The 7,667-nt window shown below is 32.4% G+C and overlaps 1 non-coding gene across 1 annotated transcript; it reads right to left on the minus strand.

Annotated features, from left to right (window-relative positions):
• Window positions 1-6,842: 6,842 nt before the first annotated feature.
• On the minus strand, window positions 6,843-6,930 carry LOC145141496 (small nucleolar RNA U30). The gene has a single exon (XR_013722703.1). It is a non-coding gene; the product is annotated as a small nucleolar RNA U30 (small nucleolar RNA).
• Between the last annotated feature and the right edge of the window lie 737 nt (window positions 6,931-7,667).

Genomic DNA, 7,667 nt, shown 5'->3' on the forward strand with positions numbered 1-7,667 from the left:
GAACTAGACTTCGTCCTCGAAGTCTGCTGCGGTGAACATCCTCGGATAGTGCTCCCGCATCCCCTCGGACCCTCTTTGGTGCTTCCAATGTACCTTTACCAAAGGTACCTCTTTGTTTCGCAGACCTTCACCCTTTTCTCCAGAAGGCCACAGACCTCTCAACATAATTCAGGCGCTCATCGACCTGAATGTCCTCCAATGATACCACCCCTTTTGATCCATGATGCATTTTCTCAATTGCGAAACGTGAAAGGTAATGTGAATCCCAACCGAATCTTTTAAAAGGTCTATCTTGCGTGCCATTTTCCCAACTTGACAAAATCCTGATGATCCCATGTATCTGAAACCCAATTTTCCTCTTCCTGAAGCGAACCCTCTGAGCTGACAGGATAATGCATCCTTCCGCTCCCAAAGTATCATACATAATCAGTCAAAAAATACGGACACTCATGCTTGGCCCAATCAGCCTCGGGCTGGATTACCAGGCAAGCGTACGACGGTCCAATCGTCCCTAGGATGGAATACCCTCGTATCCCTCACATGTTTGGCCCAATCAACCCTCGGGTTGGAATACCAAACACATCATGTCCAGTCAGTCGTAGGGTCCGGTCCTCCTCAGAATGGAATACCCTAGATTGGAATACCTCCATGAACCTAGCTTGGTCTACTCATACTGGAGATCCAAGGATCTACCCTTGTGTCTCATCCACCATCCTTTGGTTCGTCACAACTTAGTACAACTCCCCATGAACCTCTACAGAACATCCATTCGAACGCGCTCTGGCACCCTGAACCTCTTCAATCCTTTATTCATACAGACGATTTTAAGCCATGCTAAGGCTCCAAATTGTAGATCCAACTTCCCAATGCACGTTTATCGCGTAAAGTTGCAAACTTTACGTGCATGCAAGACTCTAATGACTCATAATGCCAAAACTAAACTTGAAATGAAGTTTAACTCAAAAGGAAGGGTTCATGCTTGCTAAAGCTGGAGACTTTATGGCTCTAGAGTCCAAGATGAGCTCATATCTGAAGTGGCAACTTCAGATCCTATCCCATACCCGAAAATGGTTATCACCCATGCTATAAAAGCCCTAATCTTCAACATGAAGAGATCTAGGAAGAACAAGGTCAATGTAACAACTTGTTACCTTCAAATGATGCTAACTGAGGTAGACTTCCAATCCCCAAATGTTCTTGCCTCCAACTTCTTGATCTTCAAGCTTCTAGCAACAAAATCTTCTTCCCAAGCTTGAAATTCACACTATTATGGAGCACACACACGAATTAGGGTTTCTGGACTCTCAAGAGGCGGTAAAGGGAGGCTAAGGGGCAAATAATCCTTTAAATAGGGTGCAAAACCCCGGGATTTAGGGTTTCATCCTCCAGCTCCTACTCGTCGAGTCCCTTCTTGGACTCGGCGAGTAGATCACTTAAGTGCGTGGCCTAACCCGATGCTACTCGACGAGTCAGGCAACAAACTCGTCGAGTAGACCTTGAGCTCATGAGAATTTATCACCATAAATTGATATTCGAGAATCGGGGCGTTACAAACAAGCAGCACCTTCTGTCCTAAATACGAGAAACCTAAAACAAATCTATATTTTAGCTCTAATAATAAACAATATCTTTCCTAATTTTTTTTTAATTAACCTTTAAAATCGATAAAAATTTGCAAAACAACCCTTGTATTCAGGTAGTATCAAATTTAAGTATTAAATTGCATTAAAAAAATAAAAAATAACAAAAATAAAAACATAAATTATTTTTTTGTTAATAAAGTTATAAAGTTTTGAAGACTTTTCTGCAAATTTTCTTTTTTATATATAATAAATTTATTGGAATAAAACTTACATATACTTATTAAAAAATCATTTTATTAAAAAAAACTCATATTTTTTTAATTAAAAAGCATAAAATCAGTTTATTATTAATTTTTCCTAATTTTTAATTGAAATGTCATACATTATTAATTTTTAATATCTGCAACAGCATGCAAATGTTAAAAAAAAACAAACACGATTCTTGTTACAGTCTGCAGCCGTTAGGTACAACTCTTCTACTTCAAAGGGTTACAGAGATGGTTCGCATACTTCATAAATTTTTGCTTTAAAAAAACAAACAACACCTTCTGTCCTAAATACAGGAAAACTAGAACAAATCTATATTTTAGCTCTAATAATAATAAAAATCTTTCCTAATTTTTTTTTTCAATTAAACCATTAAAATCGATAAACATTTGCAAAACAACCATTGTATTCAGGTAGTATCAGATTTAAGTATTAAATTGCATTAAAAAAATAAAAATAACAAAAATAAAAACATAAATTATTTTTTTGTTAATAAAGTTATAAAGTTTTGAAGACTTTTCTACAAATTTTCTTTTTTATATATTATAAATTTATTGGAATAAAACTTACATATACTTATTAAAAAAATCCTTTTATTATAAAACTCATATTTTTTTAATTAAAAAGCATAATAATATTAATTTATATATCAATTTTAGAATTTTTTTTATTCTCTTCAATTGTGAAAGAATCATCACTAAATAGATAGTTTTATAATAAACATTTTATAAACAAGACCTAAAATTTCAATAATAAAATAGAATTTAACCTAAAAATACACGTATTGCAACAAATCAACAAAATCCTTTAGAGTTATATACAATAAATAATATAGACAATAATTTTTTTATTTTAGTAATTACATTAATATTTTAGTGTTTTTAAAATAAAAAATTATCTTCGAGTTTTTTAATACATATATATAAAGTTTTAAAAATATATTTAGTATATATAAAAAAATTATCCAAAAAAATAAACTTATCAACAAAAATATCATCGATAATTTTCTTTCGGAACCAAGATTAATTTGCAAATGATGATAAGTTACCATGGTTAAATAACTAAAAACAAAATCAATGACGCTTTTTTTATCAATAGCACAATAAAATAAGTTTTTTTTGATGATTTCCATTGTTTGTCTAAAACAAACTTAGTACCCAAAACACAAAATCAACATTATCCTACAAAAACTTTATATCGACGAATCAATGTTCATCAAACACAATTACAACTTTAATGGCAGCAACCATCTTTGACATCTTTGAGAATCTTCATAACAAGAAGACTGAAGACTCCAAATCATACACTCCCTAGCACTCTATTCGTTATACTAATCTCTAAGTGGAGTAATATATACTTATATGTTACATAAATCCCTACCATTGATAGTACTGCACTAGGGGTGAGCATTTGGATTGGTGGATCGGACCGACCGGTTTTTATGACTCCCGGGTCGGTTCTTGGTTCTAGGAATTCATCAAAACCAGTCCAGTTTTTTTCCCGGTCCGGTCCGGTTTTTACCGGGTTAAAAACCGCTTGGACCCGATTTAAAAAAAAAACGTAATCTGTGAAATTTTTTAAACAACCTTAACTCATTCGTTTTAAGTCAAAATACACGTTCAGTCCCTACTTTCAAAAATTAACTCGGATCGTCCCTCGTTTGGTTAAAAGTTGCATGTTTCATCCCTCGTTAATTTAAATTTACGCGCTTAATCCCTTCGTGAGAAATGAAATGACTACAATGCCCTTTTCAATTTATTTTTTATTTATTTTTAACATTTCAGATTATTTTTTATTATTGAAAAATATTTTAATTAAAATTATGGGTCCATCCAAATTTAATTCTTTAAACCTTTATATATATATATATATATATATATATATATATATATATATATATATATATATATATATATATATATATATATATATATATATATTCTCTTTTGTTGAACGCTTAACCACCGGAACAATGGAGCAACATCGAAAATGTGTGCATCAACCCCTTATATTCCCCTCCTGATATGATATTCTCCAGAAATCGAAAATCAAAAATCAAAAATCTGATACCTGCAAGCCAAATGATTCTAGAAACTAAAAATTGTTCCAGAAATCTCCAACTCGTTCTAGAAATCAAAAATGGTGGTGGATCCTTTTGAAAACCTAAAATCTGCACATTGGTTTCTCTCCTTCTCGTCTCAACTGGTTTTTTTCTGAAACCCTTGAGCCGTCATCGCCATTTGATTCCTCGTTCTTCTTCTAGATCAGAGAACACAAAACAACAAACACACATTGTGTGTCTATTGATCTGAATCAGAGAGAGAGAGAGAGAGAGAGAGAGAGAGCAAACAAAATGTCGTCATCGTTACCCGTGCACTAAGGTTTTGAGAAATTGGGAGGAGATGTGTGGTTTCAGATCGAGAACTTTAGGGGTTTTAATGAAGGATTTCACTTTGTGGGTTTCATATCAAGCGTCACAACCACCAGTAATCTCTTTTTCCTTCATTTTATATCGGATTGACACACGGTTTTTTCCAACATTTAATTTATAGTAAATTAAACGAATCGTCCCTCGTCAAGGTGTCAAAATGCACGTTCAGTCCCTATTTTCAAAAATTAACTCGGATCATCCCTCGTTTGGTTAAACGTTGCACCTTTCATCCCTCGTTAATTTAAATTTACACGCTTAATCCCTTCGTGAGAAATGAAATGACTACAATGCCCTTTTCAATTTATTTTTTATTTATTTTTAACATTTCAGATTATTTTTTATTATTAAAAAATATTTTAATTAAAATTATGGGTCCATCCAACTTTAATTCTTTAAACCTAAAATATATATATTTTTTTCTCTTTTGTTGAACGCTTAACCACCGGAGAAATGGAGCAACATCGAAAATGTGTGCATCCACCCCTTATCTTCCCCTCCTGATATGATATTCTCCAGAAATCGAAAATCAAAAATCAAAAATCTGATACCTGCAAGCCAAATGATTCTAGAAACTAAAAATTGTTCCAGAAATCTCAAACTCGTTCTAGAAATCAAAAATGGTGGTGGATCCTTTTGAAAACCTAAAATCTGCACACTGGTTTCTCTCCCTCTCGTCTCAACTGGTTTTTTTCTGAAACCCTTGAGCCGTCATCGCCATTTGATTCCTCGTTCTTCTTCTAGATCAGAGAACACAAAACAACAAACACACATTGTGTGTGTCTATTGATCCGAATCAGAGAGAGAGAGAGAGAGAGAGAGAGAGAGAGCAAACAAAATGTTGCCATCGTTACCCGTGCACTAAGGTTTAGAGAAATCGGGAGGAGATGTGTGGTTTCAGATCGAGAACTTTAGGGGTTTCATGAAGGATTTCACTTTGTGGGTTTCAGATCAAGCGTCACAACCACCAGTAATGTCTTTTTCCTTCATGTGTCGCAACCACAATTGGAGTTCAACTGGTGGTTTTCGAAGGAGGCTGTACATTGTGGGATAGAGGTTGTAAACGCAGAGGAGGGGCGTCGATGGAGACGATTTGTGTTCGATCTGAATCCCTCTCTTCTCCGGTAGACTTGTGACTTGTTCTGGTGAGGAGATACACAAAGACGAACTGAAGTAGAAATGGAGAGAGGGTGACGATCTGTAGGTTTAAAGTCTATTTCTTTTATTAAAGTAAATAAATATTTTTTTATAATAACAAAATCAATAAACAATTAATAAATAACAATTAAATAGAAAATAAATCAAAAAATAAATAAATAAGGGCAAAATTGTCTGTTTAAGTTCGCAGGGATGAAACGTGTAACTTTTAGCCAAACGAAGAAAGGTTCGAGTTTATTTTTAAAAATAGAAACTGAACGTGCATTTTTAGCACCTGGACGAGGGACGATTCATGTAATTTACGCTTTAATTTACAGTTTATAGATGAACTTAGAGTTAAATTTTGTTGATTTTGGTATTATATATTGAATAAGTTACAATTTTTCAAAGTTGAACTATCAAAGTTCAAAATTTTCAGTTTTTCAGCAAAATTTTGTAATTTTTTTTAACAACCATAACTCTTTCATTTTAAATCAGATTGTGAACTTTTTTAAACAATCATAACTCATTCGGTTTAAGTCGGATTGATCAGCAATTTTTTCCAACATTTAGTTTATAGTTTATAGATGAATTTAGACTATAATTTTATTGATTTTGATATTATATTTAATGAGTTGCAATCCTTTAAAGTTGAGTTATCAAAACTGAAATATTTTAACTTTTTGACTATTATTTTAGACTATAATTTTAAATTTTATATATTTTTGATAGATAAATCATATGAAAGGTATTTATCGTGAACATGATTTATATGTTAGTTGCTTTGATAGATAAATAATATGAAAGTGATCTTGGTGAAGAATGATTTATATGTTAGTTGCTTTGATAGATAAATGATAAAATGGATCTCGGTGAACAAGATCAGGTCCAAATGCTACACCTATAATGCACTATAGGTTAACATATAAAACTATAATTTAAGGTGATAGGCTACTAATAAAATTTTGTGTTAAACGAAAAAATCATATCACAAAGTCACTTATAAAAATAATTATATTTACCAATTTTAAGATTTTATAAATTTAAATAAAACAACAAATAAGAAACATCAATGTTGGACAATTATTTTAATGTCGACTTATCCTGTCGACAAATGTTGACGATAAAATATTTTAATAAAAGTTATCTTTGTAAATCAAAATATTTCAGTACAACTCCCTAAACTATCCCTAAACTAGGTTAACAGGCCAAAATGATCGAAAAAATATTGTAAACACAAAGACTTGTTATAATTTAACAAAATAACATATATAGCCACAAAATAACGCTGCATATATCATGAGATCAATTTATGACTCACGATTAGCAATCTAGAAACCTCATTCCATATAAATAACAAAACAAATGACGCTTTAATATGAAAAGACCTAAATGGAAACAGTCGCGATTTTGAAATTAAAGGAGGTGCTCAGACGCTCTATAAAGAATGGATTAGAGAGTTTTTCCTCACAAAATCGTATCAGATTAACGAGATTATTGATAATCATCATTGCACCTCATCTATTTTTTTCGAGATCAACATCAAAGCAAACAAAAAACTAGAATGGAATTAAAACAGATGTTCTTATATAATTAACTAATTCCGATATCAAATCAAAAACAAATAAAAAACTAGAATTGAATTAAAACAGATGATCTTATATAATTAACCAAACGATAAACATAAATGACCTCAATGAGATTTGCAGGATGCATATGCCACGGATGTTATATTGTGAGAAATTAGGTTGCGGGTGAGACTGCCGTATTTGCTAGGGTTTAACAATTGTTTGGTTTATATAGACTGTTGGAGGCCTGGGAAACGGGTTTGGGCTTTCGATGGTGGGCCTATACGAGTAACAATTGTTCGGTTTATATAGACTGCTCGAGACCTTGGAAATGGGTTTGGGCTTTCGATGTTGGCCTATACAAGTATTTCTTTGATCTTGACTGTAGAGTAAACGATTACGACGTAGTTATTAGTTATTATTGGGCAAATAACATAAATTAGGGTTCCGTTAACAAACAAAATTTTATAAGTGTACAATAGGTAAAATATAAATTATAGTAGGTTAAAATTGATCATATGTAAACATGCATTTCTAGTCTGTAAGTATAAATATGTAAAAACATATTTTTTTGAATTCTCCACGTATTATGATTGTGTTGGCAGTATCCATGGGACACGTGTAAGAGGCATCGGTACGATATAACAAGCAAGCAAAATACATTTGTAGAAAATGATATGTGCT

This window comes from Lactuca virosa, chromosome 9 (assembly GCF_052849685.1).
Source record: "Lactuca virosa cultivar CGN04683 chromosome 9, Lactuca_virosa_CGN04683_v6, whole genome shotgun sequence".
Taxonomy (NCBI): Eukaryota; Viridiplantae; Streptophyta; class Magnoliopsida; order Asterales; family Asteraceae; genus Lactuca; species Lactuca virosa.